The 19,605-nt window shown below is 50.2% G+C and overlaps 1 pseudogene; it reads left to right on the top strand.

Annotated features, from left to right (window-relative positions):
• LOC136496112 (probable LRR receptor-like serine/threonine-protein kinase At1g56130) overlaps window positions 1-19,605 on the top strand; it is a 67,950-nt pseudogene that overhangs the window by 12,359 nt on the left and 35,986 nt on the right.

The following is a 19,605-nucleotide window of genomic DNA, read 5'->3' as shown; positions in this document are numbered from 1 at the left end:
AGGATCCATATAAAAAGGTTGAAAGACGTATAAGGTTCCAAGCTACCAAGTATGTGCTCCTCGATGATGAATTATATTATCGAACTATAGATGGAGTTTTACTCAGATGTGTTAGCAGTGATGAATCGAAAAGCTTGATGGGTGAAATTCATGAAGGAGTGTGTGGAGCGCATCAATCGGCTTTCAAGATGAAGTGGATGATCAGAAGGAATGGATACTATTGGCTGACTATTCTTGAAGATTGTTTTAAATATTATAAAGGATGTCAGGGGTGTCAAAAGTTTGGTAATATTCAAAGAGCGCCTGCATCGGCTATGAACCCTATAATTAAACCTTGGCCGTTCCGGGGATGGGCTATCGATCTCATCGGTCAGATTTATCCGCCATCGAGCAAAGGACATAAATTTATTCTGGTTGCTACCGATTATTTCACAAAATGGGTTGAGGCAATTCCTTTAAAAAAGGTGACATCGGCTAATATGATCGATTTTGTGAAAGAGCATATTGTTTACCGATTTGGTATTCCTCAAACTATCACTACCGATCAGGGTACTATGTTTACATCGGGAGAATTTGATGAGTTTGCTGTAGGTATGGGAATTAAAGTTTTAAATTCTTCTCCATGTTATGCTCAAGCTAATGGTCAGGCTGAGGCTTCTAACAAAGGGATCATCAAACTCATTAAGCACAAAATTAAAGAAAATCCTAAGAGGTGGCATACAGTATTAAATGAAGCCTTGTGGTCATATCGGATGTCATGTCATGGTGCAACCAAAGTAACGCCCTATCAGTTAGTATATGGACACGACGCAGTATTGCCTTGGGAAATTAAAACTGGCTCTAGGCGAATACGTTCTCAAAATCAGCTGACAGCCGATGATTATGATACTCTTTTGAAGGATGAGTTGGAAGATGTGGCGGGTCATCGGTTAAGGGCTTTAGTTAGCATCGAAGAAAATAAGAAAAGAGTAGCCAGATGGTATGACAAGAAGGTGAAGGTAAAGGAGTTTGCCGATGGAGATCTGGTCTGGAAATTGATTTTACCGATTGGGACTAAAAGTTCAAAGTTTAGAAAGTAGTCTCCTAATTGGGAAGGTCTATATCGGATAAATGAGTCTGTTCCTGGTAACGCATATATTCTAGAAACCCTCGAAGGAGTTGTGTTTCCCAGAGCATTAAATGGAAAATATTTAAAGAAATATTACCCTAGTATCTGGATAGATGCATAAAAGTATAAGTGCCGATAACAGTCCTATCGGCTAGAATTATACAAGGATGTCAATGTCTCATAAAGTGCCGATGCAATAGACAAGATTTACAAGTTTAACAAGGATTGGATAGCCAATATCGCACGCAGGCGAATCTGGTCGGCTTCCTTCATTTCTTTGATGTCTTCATCGGCAGCACCCTCCACAGGCTTGAGTTTTTTCTTCATGGCCAAGGCTTTGCGAGCCTAGATGTCTCTTTCTTGCTGAAGGGCCTTGATGGCATCGGGTAGCTGGTTTTCTTCTTGTTGGGCATGAGTTAAGGCTGCCTCGACTTCTTTCAATTCAGCCAATAGAGCCATCCTCTTTGCCGATAAATCTAAGATTTTCTGCTTAAGTTCAGCGCCCGAAGTCTGCAAGTTGCCGATGCCCTTGTGCTTCTCATCGGCAATCTGTTTTAGTTGTAGCATCTCTTCTTTGAGTTGAGCCTGAGCTGCTCTATCGGCAATGCGTTGAGCAGCCCGTTGATATTGCAGTTGGCGGCTTTCTAAATGGGCTGCTGGGAAGAGTGCTTCTTCAACATCGGCAGGGACCTGGCCACGGATTGTTTTGAAAATTGCCTTTGCAGGGTCTGAGTCATCTACCAGTTGGGCGGTATCCTGCTGTAACAAGTCCAGGAGAGCTTCCAACTTGGACTTAATTTCTGCCGATATTGTTCCTAGTGCAAGGGAAGAACTTGCTTCCTCTCCATCATCATCAGAAACGTCAATGGCAAAGGAAAATAGGCTGTTTGGGGAGTCTTGTTCCTGAGAAAAAGAAAAAGAGGTCAGTTAAGGATAAGTATGAATATTATAAATCGACTAGGTCAATCGGCTTACCTGTTTCAAGGCAATTTCTTGTACTTGGCTGGAGGAAGCAGCCTGGAGTATGCCGTGTGGAGGATCGGCTGAGCTTGCCGATGGGATATCCTCTGTGGCCTCATCGGTGGTTGGCCCTTGGGGTATGATGACCGATGGTATGTCCTGTACAGGAGGATTAACTGCTTGCTCAGTTGCATCGACTGATTCTTGCCGGCTTGCAGACGTTGGGGCAGATGTGGGGATCGGCATGGACTTCTATCGTTTTGGCTGTGCCTCGGCATCTGTTAAGGCTTTACGCTTTGGTTGGGCCTCAGCAACAGTTGGCTGGGGGGCATCAGCACTTGTTGGTTGTGGGGCTTGAACATCTGGTACGCTTGCCGATGTACCCGTTTGTTGCTGCAAAACAAATGTAAGGTATGATATTTAATAGATAAAATGTAAAATCAAAGGAATACCTCTGAAGGTTTGTCAGAGGTAATGGTGCTTGATGTCGGAGGAATTGCCGATGATGATCCAGCAGCGACTCTTACACCCTAATGATTAATGTTAATACAGTCTGTGATCGGCATGAGTAGAAATAAATAGGGTTGTTACCTTGAATGCCTTGATCAGGGTTGTAGCAGCAGCCAATGGAGTGGCCCTAGCTGTAGCCAATTTGGACTTGGTGGTGATAGTCTTGGCACGGGTCTTCTGGTGAGTCAAAGCAGCTAAGGTGGGGGCGTTGTAGCTGATCGGTGATATCGGGGAAACAGGCCGAAGATCGAAGGGTTTCCCACTTTTGCTCATAGATGGTGCTGGGTTGTTAACCTGTCACGAGAAAGTTAGTTACCGATATATGAAAGGAAAAAGCAGAAGGGAGTTAAAAGAAACTTACTGCGTCATCAGGAATGGCGTATTCAGGGTCGATCATGTGCCGATATGTGTGAGCAGATGTTGCAAACAGTTGTTCCCTCCACTCTCGCCACCATTGCTTATATGATTCGGTGATGAAAGATGTTGGCATCCAGATGGATAGATCGACATCTATAGTATCAGCATCGGGGGAGAGTCGCACTACCCTGCTCCAATCTGTTCCGCAGGTGATTGTTTCTCTGGGTTTGATCACATCGGCAAAAAAAAGTTTGATTGGCAGTTGCCCAAAAGCCAATTGACGGGATACTGCCGATGGATTGTAAAATTCATATGTGATATTAGTGTTTTTCCCGCTACCGAATGTGTTTACTGGGATTGCCCTGGGAGTAATGATGGTCATCATGAGTTCATTATCCTGATTCAGAGTGTCATCGGCAAAGTTGAAAAGAAGGGGGAATCTGTTTTCTTTGTCAATATAAGGTACCCAGGCCCTATGATCACGAGAAAGACCATTGTAGAAGCTTTGGAAGAATCTGCCGATCTGGTCTTCATTGGCCTCTGTTCCAGGGAGGACAATTATGGCTTCACCAAAATTGAGGGGTGAGTGTGTTGCCGATTCCTCATCCCCAAGCACGTGGTCTTCAGCAATTTCTCATGGGAATTGTTGGGCAAAGAAGTCCCATTGCAAACGTTTGTGCATATGGACATTCAGCCACATGTTGATAAACCACCACGGGCCTCCTAAGTTGCCGATGGGTTCGCCAAGCAAAAGTTTCTGAGACACTTGATGAAGAAGATGATAAGTGGAGCTCAGAAGGTATCGGCCAAGAGGGAACCTTACACCATTGGCCAAGAGTTCAGCCGTAGGGAGGAAGGTGTTGGTTGGTCCTACTGATCGACCACAGAAGATAAATTTTTCTAACCACATATTAAGAATGTGGCATGTTCCCTCTGGTTAACTGTCCCGGTCCTCTGGCATTCTTGAATATATCCCATCCAACCGCCGATGTTGTGGGTATTCACCCTATATTCAGGTTTTCTGCCATAGATGGAGCCTTCATCGGTAGTTAAAATGTCCAAGCCAGTGAGCATGTAGACATCGGCAAGTGTGGGAGTAGCTGAGCCATGTCCAAACATAAAAGTGTTTGTTGTGTCTGACCAAAAGTAAGCAGCTGCAATCATCATTGACTCGTTCTTTTGCATATCGGCAATGGATAGCCTAATGCATTGATCTAGCTTCCGTTTTGCCCAGTGTACTTGCATCGACCTGTTGACCCTCAAGTACCAATCTTTCCACCCTTTGGTGGTTTTGGGCCAAGATCGGAATGTATCTTTCCATAAATTTAGAGAGAAATTTTGGGCTCTAAAAGGGATTCTGTTAACCTCTGCATTAATCAGATCAGTTGGATCTGGGTTGCCCATTGGTCCTAGGCATTGGAAATGCGGCTGATCGGTTGGAATAACTAATTTGTTGCGAAGTTCCTAAGTTTAGAGGATCTGAAGAACAAAGCAAAAGAGAAAAAAATTACCAACTGTATGAACTCGCAAAGACCAGAGGAATCGAGGTAAAAAGTAACGGAAGTGGAACGAACCGCAGGGACGTCGAAGTTGATTGCCATTATCTTGAGGTAGATGGGGGCACGAGCTGGAGACTCGAGGTTGATGCTGGAGAAAAGTTCTTGTTGGTTGAGGTCGCGCAGTTGTTCGTCGGAGTCGCCGCCGGGAAGAGAGAATGCCAAAGATTGGAGTCTGAGGGTAGAAGACGAGCGTTCTGGAGAAATCTATTTATAAGCCGCTTGGAGTAGGGGTATTCTGGACTTATCTCTATGCCGCGCGCATGTGGGTCGAGGTGGTTCAGATGGATATGGTAATTGTTTGCACGATAATCAAGGGATTGTACAGATAATTTGATGGCAGGTAATCATGACTTGGAAGAGATCTCGGTACAGGATATTTTAATTCTGAAAATAGCGGTATTATTATGTTAGGATCTTGCCGACGGATTATTTTTTCGGTATCTTAACCATAATCAGGGCAAGAGTGGTTGGAAATTGTGCGATATTTACTGAGGTGCGTGAATCAGGACTAGATTTGATTAGATTTGATAACAGATCAAGTTTTGGCTTGGAGGATGAGTTACGGTAATTGGGCGAAGGCAAACGTTATCTAGAGTAAATTTCGGAGCATTAATGGTTTTATACTCTGAAATTAGGGGGCATGTGTTGACACCGTTTTTTGCACATGTCAAAATGATCAGAGTGGGCTAATCGGCAGGAGGAAAGTTACTGTATACGCTGACAGTCGGTGAAAATCAGCTTGTAAAGATGGTTGCCGATGAATGGTGGTGATCGATGGAAAGGTTGATTTAGACTCGGGCGTTGCCGATAAGGTTGGAGATGTTATTGTCGATGCCGATGAAGGAAGGCTTGAAAACTACTACCAATGAAACAGGAAGTATGCCGATGGAAAGGAGGTCGGTGAGAATTCCATCGTAATTGAGGCGGACAGGGAAATAGATAGGAGTTGATTTCCTTTTCTATATTTGTTAGAGTATGATTCATGTAAGAGTCACGTGTTTCCTTAGATATGGACTTGTGTCCTAGTCGTATTTGGTTATGTCTCTTTAGATCAGGGTATAAATATAGATTGAGGGGCAATGTAAGAAAAAGATCAACCAATATCAAAACCAATTTTTACTCCTATTTGCATCTACTTACTTTTCGGTGACTTCGTTAATTTGCATATATTTTCCTTTTTATGAGTTCTCATTGATTCGGCGAGTTGCATCGCTTCAGTGCGACCTTCGACGATTCTCGAGTTCCGCGTGAGTACCTCTTGGCCGTGACTTCTGGGCGTATCGCTGTTGTCAGGACCAAAGTGCTCGTATCTTCATCCTTGTCGACTAATAGGTCAAATCGACTGGCACGCTTTGGATATCGATTCGGGTATTAGCCCTTTGTGTTTGCAGATCCACTTTTGCATCAACATGGTCGGAACTTGGTGGTTCTGTGATTGTGAGCTATTGATCTAAGGAACTCTAGCCTACTGGAATCGGTCTTCGATCATTCGGTCCCCCCTATTGGTGGGAGTCCATCCCCTTTTATAGATGAAGGGGTGGCTTTACAGGTAAGAGGGAGAGGGTACGGATGTTTTCAAGCCTTGTTGCCCACGCTGACGAGGATCGAATAGTGGTAGGCCCCCACAACGCTGTTGATGTCACTGTAGAATGTCAGGTGCATGTGGGAGATGGCGTTGTCTTCTTCAGGAAGGGTTGACGTCAGTACCTGCAAAAAACTGTTTGATACCTAGAGGTATGTGAGGAGCCTTGCTATGTTCGCCCGGTATGGTAAATCCTGGTGCCCATACCGCTATCGATGTCCAGGGACACACGGGGGTTTTACCATATGGGAGTTTTAGCGGCCCCTACAATACTGTAGTGGGAGATGTCGGTGCCTACAATACTATTTGTGTCAGGATGGCCGTAGAGTGCTGTTCCATGCAGGGTATGGTCCCTGGTATAGTGGTTTTGACTGAGCCTTGCCTTGCCTTTCCCCGCACGCCTTCTGGTTCCTTCCGAGCGGATGTCTCCGATCCGATGACTTCAGTCGGCTCTGAGTGCGCCGGTCGGAGAAGAGCGATGAGGAGGGTTCCTATGAGCCCTGGTCGGAGGGACATGGGGTCAGAGTCGGAAGTAGGGCTCAGGGCAGGCCTTCTAATCGGAGAGGTCGTCTGGAGGCGGCTGAAGCTCGAATTGGGTGCTCCGGTCAGAGAGGTGGGTCGAAGTAGCTGATGAGCGAGCGTTGCTCTTCTTGGGCCTAGCCTTCCGGTCGGTTGCTGGACCATTCCTTTGCCCTGTTGTTTTTAGACTCTTGGGTCAAGCCTTGGCACAGAAGCCGATCCCCGAGGGACCCTGGGTTTATGAACCCGATAGGAGCCCCCGAGCCCCCGGGTGATTTGGGTAGAATCGTCTAGGGGATTTTTGTTGTTTTTTTGTGGGTGTAGCCCCCGAGCCCCTGGGCGGTTCAGGCAGGACCATCTGGGGGGTGTTTGCTTTAGCGTGCGTGTGTGCATGTTTTTTGTTCGAGACGGAATTTGACCAAGGAGTCGTTGTGCAGCCGAGGCGTTTTTCAACTTACTGATCTCGGCGTTGATGCGTGCCGTGGTTCGGGTGAGGGAGTTAGTTTGGTAGTTAGAGAGCTCTCTGATCCTGGCGTTGGTGTGTGTTGTGATTTTGAAATGGTTAGTTCAGGGGACGGATGTGACCGTGCCCGTGGGTCCTGGTGTCGTGGATCCCTGGCCTCGGCGCAGCCTAGACAGCCGAGGTAGTTAGTTTAGTTTGTTTTCATGCGAGTTCGGAGTCGTGGTCCCTTGATTTTTGGAGCATACGCGAGTTAGGAGTCACGGTCCCAAGTCATAGCCGGATGTCGTAGATCCTGTCGACGCGAGTTCGAGGTCACGGTCCCTGGATTTCTTTGGAGTGCAGTCGGAAATGAAGCCGTTACGCGAGTTCGGAGTCGCGGTCCCAAGCCATAGCCGGATGTTGTAGATCCTGTCGACGCGAGTTCAGGGTCATGGTCCCTGGATTTCTTTGGAGTGCAGTCAGAAATGAAGCCGTTGCGCGAGTTTGGAGTCGCGGCCCCAAGGTTTTTGGCATTTGAGCCCCCGACCCTTGTCGGGCCTTCGTGGGGGTCGGTGTGAGTTGTTTTTTGCGTTACCCCATCTGGTTTCTCACAACCGGAGGGGCTGAGTTTCGTCGCCTGTCCCGATCGCTCAGGCTCGAAGACTAGCTCGGTGAGCTCGCTAACGGGTGTGATCAAGTGGAATCTGGGTCCATCATTCGTGACGGGGTCGGTATAGCCCTCTTGTGACATTCCACTACTCCTTTACCTGCAGCCCAGCAGATGCCTAGCTCATTCTGGAGACCGACCTGGGTGGCCTAATGGCCTCCCCTCGATGGAGATTATGTGGGCTTGGCGAGAGGTTCAGGATTGAACGAGAAGGTTGAGATGACCCGGTTTGCCAGACCGGGCGAAGGCCGCACGGTGCTCATCTATGGTTTTCTCCCTTGGCTCTATTGTTTGCTCATGTCAAATGAGGCAACCGCCGCTTCGTGATGCAACACGGAGCGTTCTGGTGCATTTCGTTGCACGTGCGATGCTTAGTTCCCAAGCCCCCGGGCGATTCTAGGCCCGAATCATCCGGGAGGCGCGGGCGTATGGAATGAAGTGCACATATGGATGTATGAAATGATTTATAAGGAAATAGAGGGGTTCGGTACTGCTCACCTTGATGGCTAAAGCGACGGGGTTCGAAGGGCTTTAGTCGGAAATGTTTGACCGGAACCTTGACGACCTGAGTGATGGGGTTCGGAGAGCTTCAGTCAGAAACGTCGGATCGGGACCTGCGTTCATCATTCGAGATGGAGTCGGCATGGCCTACAAGGGGCGCCCCTTCGCTTCCTTTCCTGTCATTCGGTGTCTATCCTTACCTGTCATTTGGGTTCTTCTAGGTCTGGCCTGGGGAAGCGGAGAGCTACCTGCGTGCGGTGGCGCTTCGGTTCCTGTGCCCGTCGTGTGGTAGTGGTTGATCGTGCGGTAGTGGTGGGCCATGGTCAGGCCACGTCCCTTCTGATCAGGAGCCATTCCGTTGGGCTGAGCATGTCTCATCAGTCAGGGCACGTCCTATCTGCATTAAATGAAAAAGAGAGAAATTCTCGCCCCGTCGTTCTGGCTTCCCCGATCGGCGCGTCCTTCCTTAACTGCTGCTCCCTTTTCCTTAAGTAGGAGAGGGGAGAGGGTTTTCGTTCTGTTCTTTTGCCTGTTCTTCATCTACCGCCGCCTTCTCTCTTCCTTTTTGCCGTGAGCGTTCCTGAGAGCCGCGGAGGTTTCTAGGAAGGGGAGAGAGCAGGGGAGAAGAGAGGAAGTCAGCAAAATGTTGGACTGGAGGTCGTCCACCATGAGGTTGTTGGTGCTAGAAGCTTTCGTCATGAAGGGGTTTCTACCGCTGTAGGAGGTGGCGCACTGGAGGGTCCCTAGGAAGGAGGAGTTTCCGCAACCTCATCCAAATGAGGTGGTTTCTTTCCTTACCTTCCATGAGCGCGGATTAGGATACCCCGTGCACTGGTTCCTACGCAGGCTCCTCAATGAGTGGGGTCTAGAGCTACAGCACCTCAATCCGATGGGGGTACCACACATCGCTAGTTTCATCACTGTCTACGAGGCTTTCCTTAGGATGGAGTCGCACGTGGATCTCTTCCGGCTCTTCTTCTCCGGGAGGGCTATGATGACGGGGAATTCGATCGAGACCGCATCGGTGGGAGGGTTCGCCCTGTAGAAGAAGCTGAGCGTGGGAGGTGTGTATCCTGCGTACTCCCCATGCGACTCCAACCGGGGATGGCATGGGGAGTGGTTTTACATCCGGAATCCGGCGGAAGCGCCGTTTTCGGCGTTCACCGATGGGAGGCCAGCGAAGCAGAAAAGTTGGTCATGGGGTTGTGCCCACATGGAGAGGCACAAGGTGGATGTCATTGAGGAGGAGCTGTGGAAGCTTGTAAGGCTTGGCCTCGACAGGGTGCGGGTGTTTCACGCCGTCTTCCGCCGTAGGGTTGTGCCATTGGCGGAGAGGATGCAGCCAATGTGGATGTACGGTGGCCGGTTAGACCCAGACTGTGTGTCGTCGGAGGACCTGCCGGACAACGAGGTCTGGAGTCACCTTGGCTGGGTGTTGCAGCTGAGGCCTAGGGATATGGTTGCGGGGAAACCCATACTGTTTAATGCCTCGGTCGTGTCTAACCTAGTATGATCCTTTATTTTGTTCGTGTTTCTTCCTCTGCTTTTGTTGTTTCTTGATCTCGGGGCATCCATTCTGTAGGGGCTTGAAAGGTACAAGTCCCGACCGCACCTTCCTAGGGGACCAGAGGGAAGGGCCCGGCAAGCCGCCCAGAAGGAGGCGGCAGACGCTCAGAAGAAGAAGAGAACTAGGGAGGTTCGGTGGAAGGAAGAGAAGAAGAAGGAGGTGCCCAGCGCATGAGGGCCGAGGAACATAGGAGCGATGTTGAGTCAGAACTCACGTTGGATGATCCTACAAACTTGGATGACATGGTCTTCTCCGATGAGGAGGAGAGTCGGGAGGTCGCCGTGACCTCGGTGGAGCGTCGCGACCCTACGGCGGCGTCCTCTGGTGAGGAGCAGGAGGCCATGCGGCATGCGGAGGTTCCTGCATCGAGCAAGCACGCTGTGAGTGCGGACGTTGTTGGTGAATGGGCGGCGAAGCGAACGCGGTCACCGCGCCCCTCGGTGGCATCGCTAGTTTCGTCGTCGCCGGTGGCGGACACGGCCGAGTGAGCTGGGTGGTCTGAGGAGCGGACTAGCACTCGTGTGCCGGTGGGACCGGTGCCAACGCCTGGCTCGTAGCCAGAGGAGGCCCTGCCTGTCGTGGGTGTGGTCGAGCAATCCGGGTGGTCTAAGGAGCAGACTAGTGCCCGAGTGACGCGTGACTTGCGGTCAGAGGATGCTCCGTCCGCTGCTCCGGTCGGGGAGTCCCGAGCCAGCGGTCATAGTGACTCGCAGGCCGGACAGGAGCCGGTTGGGATGACTCCATCCCCGTCTGAAGTGAAGGGGCATGGGTCATAGTTTGGGAGAGGCCCTCATCCCATAGGTTCGTTGCTATCGGAGCCTGCCTTCAGGGTCGTGCCGCTCAACTCTCGGTATGTTTCCCTTTGCTGCCCTTCAATCTTTTGCCGGTTGAGTCCTTTTGGAGTGTGACCCATCTGTAATTTCTGTCAGCGGCCGGGGGATGCCGGGGTTGAGCACCACTCTGACCCCCGTGCAGGAGACTTGGAGGCCTACCTTGTAGTGTTCCCTCCTAGGGGTGGTGCCCCTCGAGGCAGCTACTGATAAGGCGGCGGCGGCGTCGGTGTTGGCAACGATCCCAGTGCCAATGGCGGGGGTTGCATCTGAGGTAACCTTTGCGGGCCCTCCTCCACTGGTCATGGTGGAAGAGACAAGGGAGGGCGAGCTCCCTATCTCAACGGGTGGAGGGCCGCATGGCTTATCCTTGCCATCAAAGCCAAAGGCGCTAGAGGGAAGGGTGATCGGGATGGAGTTGGGACGCCCGGCAGCATTCCATGTGGATGAGGTGGTGGAGATCCCATCCAATGACGAGGTGGACGTCGTGGTGAAGCCACCGGTGTCGCTGCAGGAGCTAGCGGTGGCGCCGTGGGAGCTGGCAGCGTCGCCGCAGGAGCTAGCGGTGGTCCAGTTGGAGGCTGGGCCCTCCGGCACTTCGCTGGAGGGTGACCTAGAGTGGACCAACCCTGAGGACCCATCAAAGGTGAGGTTCGTCCTCTGGGATTCTCGGGAGCATCAGCTCTGGGACATTTTTGGGGGGCAAGGGCATGCCGCGGTGTCCGAGCTCACCAAGCTGTCTGTGAAGCTTGAAAGCGCCCAGAAACAGGCTCAGTTCGCTCAGCAGTTGGTTGAGGGCGACCTGCAGCTCGCCGCGGAGGTGAGTTTCTGGTACTTGTCCTCAACCTTTGAATCTTTCGTTGGTTGTCTTTAGCATGCTTGTTTTTTGTAGGATATACGAAAGATGTTGTCCTGCAAGTCTTCCTTCCTTCGGGTGGAACACGCCCGGATGGCTGAGCTCGAGCACCGAGTAGAGTCTGCTCGCCATGAGTCCTTGGACTGGGCGGTGGGGGCGTGGGCGGAGAGACAGCGTGCAGTAGAGCGGGCGACTGCCGTCGAGCAAGGGCTCGAGGTGATGAAAGCCTGGTAGGCGGAGACTGAGGCGGAGTTGCGGGCGTCCCTGGTGAGCACCGAGACGGCGCTTCAAGAGGCCTTGGCGGCCCTTGAGCCGGAGCGGAGTGCTCTGGCGTCGAAGCGGGTTGCCTTGGAGTCGGCAAGGAAGGCCCTGGAGGCGGAGCAGAGGGCCCAGTCGGAGGCGGGCCAGGAGGTGCTCGCGCTCCGACGCCGGATGATGGAGACGGAGGAGGTGAACACTCGGCTGTGCACGCAGGTGACTCGACAGGCGGAGGAGTTCTCCGCCCTTGAGAATTCTCATGCTGGTACAACTCGACAGCCTGTTCCTGAGCTTGTCACCCCTCTCTCAGAGCTGGATGGAAAGGTAAAGACGCTGGAGCAGGACCTGGAGACAACCAAGGCGACCCTCAGCCAGAAGGCGGAGGAGCTGGCCAAGTCCCATGAAGAGCGACGTGCTCTTGAGGGAGACCTTGACAAGATCCATAACATTGCCCAGCTCGTCGTCTCGGAAGTCTTTGGGTCAGTGCCAAGCACTAGCGTGCCTGCTGTCCAGCTGGCGGAGGTCCCGAACGCGGTCAAGGACCTTGTTAGGAGTAGGCTATTTTACGGGGCATCGGGGGTGCTGACCTCGGTGGTGATGTACCACTCGAATCTGGACTTCGCCACTATCTACGGTGGGTATGCTGAAGGCCTGAGCATGGAGGACATCCAGTCAATCAGGGAGAGCCTGCTGCCGCACGCGCGGTCGGTGTCGGAGCAAGTCTCTACCGAGTGGGTGATGGATGTTCGCCATAAAGACATGGCCCAAAGCATGCATGGGGAGGATGCCTCCGAACCTACAGATAGCGTGGAGCTTGGTTCGGGGGGGAACGTTGCCTCGGCCCTGATCGAGCTAGGCGTCGTGCTCGCTGGGGAGTGAGCAGCCTATGCCTTCGTCGGTCGTGCCATCAGCTGATGCCGCCGGGCCGGTTTAATACCTTAATAAATATAAGTAATTAGTAAACATAAGAAGTTTAAGTTCGTGGGGGGAGGAACCCCTGTGTAAAATGCTTATGTGTGTTTTAATGACTGCAATCGGTTTTTGTTTTTGTGATGGAGTTGCTCCGTTCGGGGAAGCTTGTTTCCTTTCGTTCCTTAGTTTTCCCTTAGCATAATTTTGTTTTAAATTTCTTTCTTTCTTGTACCTACCCGTTTGATCCGTAGGCAGCAACTTTGCGAGCCCGAGGCATGGCCCGCGAGGCTCGGCCAGTCATAACCGTAGGAAAAGATGGGGTGTGATCAGTCAGAATGTTCTAAAGCAAATTTACGTAAGGTAAATCAAAGGAACAAACTGCCCTTTTATTTTGGGTAGGAAGGAGTTTCTCCATATGAAAGTAAAAGAGTACTTAAAGTAAAAACAAAAATAGAGGGGTAGTAGAGCCCCCTAGTGGAGCCCCCAAGCGCCTCGAGCCAAAAAGTGTTCGGGTCGGGGTGCTTTTATAGGAGCGTTCGCTAAGTAAAGGTAAGACTGAAACTTAGGAAAAGAAGAAATGACATAGCTGTTCCAAGGTGCTTGGAGAGAGCGCCGTCGTTGTTGTCCTTCAGTCGGTAGGCGTCCGGTCGGATCACTTCATCCTTTAGTCATCTGGATCCTTGCCTGCTGCACCCCCTTCTTCGGTTGCTGCTTCCTCGCCTTTTTCTTCCTTTGGCCTGCCAGCTTACCTCAGCCGGCGTTTGAGGAGCTGGCGGTCCTTGTAGAGGTGTTTGATGGGGTAGTCATGGTTAGTGCATGGGCTCTCCATGAGATTGTGGAAGTGGCCCGGAGGGTCTTGCTGGGGCTGCGTGTCCGCATGATCAGCCGCGGCGACCGACGCGAAGTTAGCCAGTTGGCGGCGATCCTTTCTGTTCTTTTTCCCCTCTACGTGGAGGGGCCCTCATCTTGATCCTAGCGCTTGGCCTTACCGTTGTCGTGGCCTCCGTTGAAGCACGGTGGGAATGGCGCTTGCTGGAATGGTTGGACAAAGGTCCGTGGTCCCAGGCGGTCGGGGCTGGGACTCCGGTCGACACTGCGTGTGTCTTGGTTCGGCCCGAGCCACGCATAGATAGGCGGTCGGCATGGGGCAGTCGTCAAGTCGAGGTGAGGTGCCATTGCGGCTTCCTGTGCCACACTCTATGGTTGTTGCAGTGATAGGGTGTGGTGCCCCATCTGCTATGTCCCTATTCCACGGACGGGGAGCAAGGTTGCGAGTCGGCGTTGCGATATGGAGCACTCCACTTGTTGAACAGCGGCGGTCTCCAGCAGTGCCCAAAGGTTCTGGTGGATCACCCGTTCACGAGGGTCGTTCGGCTTGGGCAGGTTGCGCAGGAGCATTGCCTCGGCGACAACGTTTTGACTGGCCCGAGTGAACTACAGGGGATTAGTCCCCAAACCGGGATGTTGCGCTGGGGCTGACAGGCGTGACCCCGAGCGTCGTTCACCGGTCTATGCGCACGGGGCGTAGTGTGGTGCGTTGAGTGCGCTGGTGCAGTCGGTGGCTCATGCAGCCATCGTTGTCGCAGTTCCTCCCCATGCTCACATGTGAGCTTGGGGGTCTCCGCATGAGGGGCCAGAGGGGCGTGAGTCTATGAGAACTCCGCTTCCGTCGGTGGGTGTCCCGGAGGGTCCGCCATGGCTCACTCCTAGGACGGACGGTGGCTAGGTGCCATGTCGTCAATGCTGGAGCCATCACTCTCACCATCGTCATACATGAGGTCAAAGAAACAGGTGGGAGCATAGCTCGCCATTCCCATGAATTCAGATGCGAGAGGGGGCGACGCGAGCATCCTTCGGAGCCCTCAGGCGTATGCATCCGTGGAAGACGCGAGACCATAGGGGAACTGGCCGTATGGTGGTTGAGTTGGGGACAACGGGGTTCCACCGGGTAATCAGCGGAAGATAGAGAATAGTGAGTACATAACAGCGTGTATATTACTCACAGCGGGGTTTGAGCAGAGAGTTTGCTCGTCGAAGTCATGCATCCCGGAGTTGATGGAGGACGTCCCTCCGATGGGTGCTAGGTCGCGAGCCTCCTTGTGGAGGTGTAGTACGCTGAGCCAGTCGGCGACGAAGTTCAGGCTTTCGAAGAGGAAGGCTTGGGATGGCTCGAAGATGGGTGGAACCCGCATCCCGGCGGGCGAGAGTGCGGGTAACTCCAATGAGCCGAAGCGAATCGTATTGCCCGAGCCCGCCATGGCGGGAGTGGCAGAAGTATGGGCCATCCAATGACCAAAAAGGTGTTGAACGTACAACGTCTTCCCCACGGACGGCGCCAACTGTCGGTGCAGAATGTGACTAGTGAATATTTGTAGTTTTGTTGTATGTTGTGATCGGAGGTGGCCTAGCACTCAATGACACAGGATTTATACTGGTTTGGGCAACATGCCCTACATCCAGTCGGGGTCAGGTGGTGACTTTATTCCTGAGCTCAGGTGCTCGAAGTTTGCAGTGGGGTTACAAACGAGAAGGAGAAAGATGGGGTGTTCAAGCGTGTGCTTGCGGTCGGAACTTGGTGGTTCTGTGATTGTGAGCTATCGATCTAAGGAACTCTAGCCTACTGGAATCGGTCTTCGACCATTTGGTCCCCCTATTGGAGGGAGTCCATCCCCTTTTATAGATGAAGGGGATGGCTTTACAGGTAAGAGGGAGAGGGTACGGATGTTTTTAAGCCTTGTTGCCCACGCTAACAAGGATTGGATAGTGGTAGGCCCCCACAACGCTGTTGATGTCACTGTAGAATGTTAGGTGCACGTGGGAGATGTCGCTGTCTTCTTCAGGAAGGGTTGATGTTAGTACCTATAAAAAACTGTTTGATACCTAGAGGTATGTGAGGAGCCTCGCTATGTTCACCCGGTACGGTAAAATCCTGGTGCCCATACCGCTATCGATGTCTAGGGACACGGGGGGGGGGGTTTACCGTATGGGAGTTTTAGCGGCCCCTACAATACTATAGTGGGAGACGTCGGCGCCTACAATACTGTTTGTGTCAGGGTGGCCGCAGAGTGCTGTTCCGTGCAGGGTATGGTCCCTGGTATAGTGGTTTTGACTTGTGAGCCTTGCCATGCCTTTCCCCGCATGCCTTCTGGTTCCTTCCGAGCGGGTGTCCCCAGTCCGATGACTCCAGTCGGCTCTGAGTGCGTCAGTCGGAGAAGAGCGGTGAGCAAGGTTCCTATGAGCTCCGGTCGGAGGGACATGGGGTCGAAGTCAGAAGTAGGGCTCGGGGCAGGCCTTCCGATCGGAGAGGCCGTCCGAAGGCGGCTGAAGCCTGAATTGGGTGCTCCAATCGGAGAGGTGGGTCGAAGTAGCTGATGAGCGGGCGTTGCTCTTCTTGGGCCTGGCCTTCCAGTCGGTTGCTGGACCATTCCTTTGCCCTGTTGTTTTTAGACTCTTGGGCCAAGCCTTGGCGCAGAAGCCGGTCCCCGAGGGACCCTGGGTTTATGAACCCGGCAAGTATCTTCTCTTGTTTGAAATAAGTTGTATTGTAACACCCTAAAATTTACAACAATTGAAACTAGGGAAAAATTGATTTACTAAGCATTTTTGTGAGCATTTAAGTTTAGGAAGAATAATAAAGTTTATCAAATTAAAATTTAATATAGGTTAACAACAATGAATGTGCATTCATGCTGCTGCATATAAATTTTTGGAATGGTTTGATTTGAACTCAAATTTGAACTTGATTTGAATTTTGTCTTCAAATTGCTTTGGGAAAGAAATTAGAAAAAGAAAAGGGTAAATTCTTTCTCCTTCTTCTTTTGGCCCGTAGGCCTGTTTCCCGCTGTGGCCTTCTTTTCCCCGCGCCGGCCTGCTACGTTCTTTCTCGCTCGGCCTTGCTCTGGTGCCGGCCCACTCCTTCCAGTGTTTCCACGTGCTAGCCTTTCTTTTCCTTCCTGGGCCGTAGCTCTCCCTCTCCCCTCCACTTGGGCCGAAGCCAGGTTCACCGGCCTAGCCGCGCGCCCAACTGCTCCCATAGACCCGCGCGCCTCTCTCCACCGCTGACCATCTAGGCCCACTAGTCAGACCCGCCTCCTTCCTCTTGCTCGTGTCCCAATCGGACACTGTGCCGACCCGACACCGTCGAGTCCGCCCCTGCCACGACACCCCATGATGACGTGCCGCCGAAGGGACCCCGCCTCATAAATAGCCACCTACGCCGCCTCCCTATCCCATCTGCCACGAGTTTTCTTCGCCCTAGCAAGCCACAGCCGAGCTTCGTTCCAGCGCCGCCGCCGACCTCCGCTGCCACCAAGCACCGAGCCGTCGTCGCTGCTTCCCGTTCACGCAATCCAGTTCGGGTGAGATCCCCGTCCCTTCCTCTCTCCCCCTGTACTTTTCTTTCGTCGAATAGTGCGCTGGAAGCCGTGAACCACGAGCTCCGTTTGGCCGGCCATGGCGCCGCCCTTGTTCAAGCCGCCAAGGCACTGTTCCGGCCGGTTCTTCTTTTTCTTTTTCTTTGTTTCCGCCAGATCAGTTTTCAGCCGTCTATTTCTAATTCAAGGGCTCAGATTGAAAGATACCCTTTCATTGCCGACTTTGCAGATATGCCCTTACAATTATTGCTGATTCAACCTGCAGTCCAAAGCGCGTTTACATATTTTTGTTTTCTCTTTTTAAAAGCGTACTTTGGTTCGGTTATGTTGAAATACGTTTTCAATTATTTATAGTTTTGCCATTCAACTTGTTTTAGCCATAATTTCTCTGTTTTAACTCTGATTTGATTCGTTCAAGTTGCGTTAGGTTCATAATTAAGTAATCTACATGTTTATGCTACTGTAAAGTAGAATTCCCACTTTTATAATTCAAGCTTAGATCTAATCTATTATTTGCCTATAGGAAATCTTGTATAATTCATAACTTCTCCGTTTTAGATCCGATTTTTGTGATCTTTGCGTCTGTGTGTTCATAGCAAGACGTAGATTCGTTTTCCAAACTTTTCATCTTGATTCTTTGTTGTGTTCAAATCTATAGCCTTGTTTGCTTTGCATGATTGCTCCTGGATGCTTGTATGTTGCTGTGGTTATCGAGTATAGACGGTGAGCAGTTCGTGAGATATCAAGGGTACGACTTTGATGAGCAGGACCAGCAGGAGTACTTTGCTCAAGGCAAGTATAGCATGGGATCATCCTTGTTTCCTATTCACTTTAATTCATTAAATTCATGTTGCATGTGTCATCTTGATAGGGATTTCCTAGAATTGAACTACTACCTTGTCACCTATGGGTTATGCATTTGGGTAGCTTTGCTAGTGCTCAATTAAACTATGATCTTGTAACTTGACTAATGGTATATGCAATAAACATTAAAACGTGACTTTTTAGCAACATAGAAACAGGGGGCTGGAGTGTTTAGCTACTTTCTAAATGCTTCAGATTCCTCTCCCTAAGGACTCATCTGTAAGTGATCATCCGGGACTTACAGTACAGCTGTGAGGGCTACATGGCTCTGGCTTTAGCTCAGTATGAGGACCTTTTCTAGCTTGTTAGTGGTTACCTTTATGGTGCAAGAGGGGTGTGTTCCGGGTTGGATATAGTGCGGCCTCTGTCCGTCAGTGTATAGGCTGCGCGTCATTGTGCCTGCCGGAAGAGGAGCTCTACATTCGTAGGCCACAGAAACCTAGCAGCCCTAACTGGTTAGACGAACCTTTAAAAGGCTTCATAGTGAACCCTGTCGACCTTCCTCGGTAGTGGGTCAAGAGGTTGGCCACCGCGGGCGAAAGAGTAAATCACGACTCACAGTGAAAGTGTACAACCTCTGCGGAGTGTAAAACTGGTATATCAGCCGTGCTCACGGTCACGAGCGGCCTTGGAACCCTTACAGAATAGATGATCACTAAGTATTACTTGTTTATGCTATTCATTATTCATGTTTACATTTGATCATGTGTTTGGCAATGGGAACTGAAAAACTTGATGCTACTCATATGCTAAAATTGTGACAACTAAAAGTTGAACGCTGTTAAACCTGTGTCTAGCCCTTTGAGCCTCATGAACCCCGTGTTACACTTGTTGAGTACGACATGTACTTACGCTTGTTTATTTTTATTATTTGGATAAAAATCCCGGATGGGTAACAAATGACTTTGGGAATGATGATTTCCCTGAGGACTACTAGACTTGTGGTCAACCAGTCAATGTCCCTGTGAAATGGAGCTTCCGCGAGAGATCTTTTTATTACCTACGCTATACTTATGTAATAACTCTATCTTATTCGTGATGTAATAAACATTGGTGATGATACTATTCATAATTTGTCGGCTTATGTATGTGACTGATCTCTGGGCGCACATAAGGTTTTGCACCCCATTTTATCCTAAAAATTGGGTGTGACATGTATCTATAAGTATGTTCATTTTTTGTTATTTAATTTTACTTTACCAAATAAATGGTAGCATCCTCCTTTTTTATTAGGTAAATGCATCTGTAAAAGAAAATATTGTTTAGATTAAAGGTACTAACATGAATTGTATATTTATAGGCGATTCCAAGGTAATTCGTTTCAAGGACCAATTCCAGCCACTCTTTCTATTCTAACCCAGCTGACAAACTTGTAAGTTCCTACTCATGGTGATAATCTATTCTTAAATATCATGGCATTAGAAGAGGATAATGATTTGTATTTCCGTGGTGCAGACGAATAGGTGACATAGTAAATGGGAGTTCTTCAATGGCATTCATCAGTAACATGACATCTTTGAACACATTGTGTGTTTAAAATTGTATTTTAATTAAAGAACCCAAACTATGTCTTATTATATATTTCATGTAGTTTAATCAAATTATTTTATCCTCAAACAAGTGACACATTTCATTGCAGAATTTTGAGAAATTGCAGAATATCTGGTACTCTAGCATCAATAGACTTTTCACTGTTTCCAAATCTAAACTTATTGTAAGTGACTTTTCATCACTAAAGCC

This window comes from Miscanthus floridulus, chromosome 12 (assembly GCF_019320115.1).
Source record: "Miscanthus floridulus cultivar M001 chromosome 12, ASM1932011v1, whole genome shotgun sequence".
Classification (NCBI taxonomy): domain Eukaryota; kingdom Viridiplantae; phylum Streptophyta; class Magnoliopsida; order Poales; family Poaceae; genus Miscanthus; species Miscanthus floridulus.
This window is presented reverse-complemented; position numbering and strand designations above follow the sequence as displayed.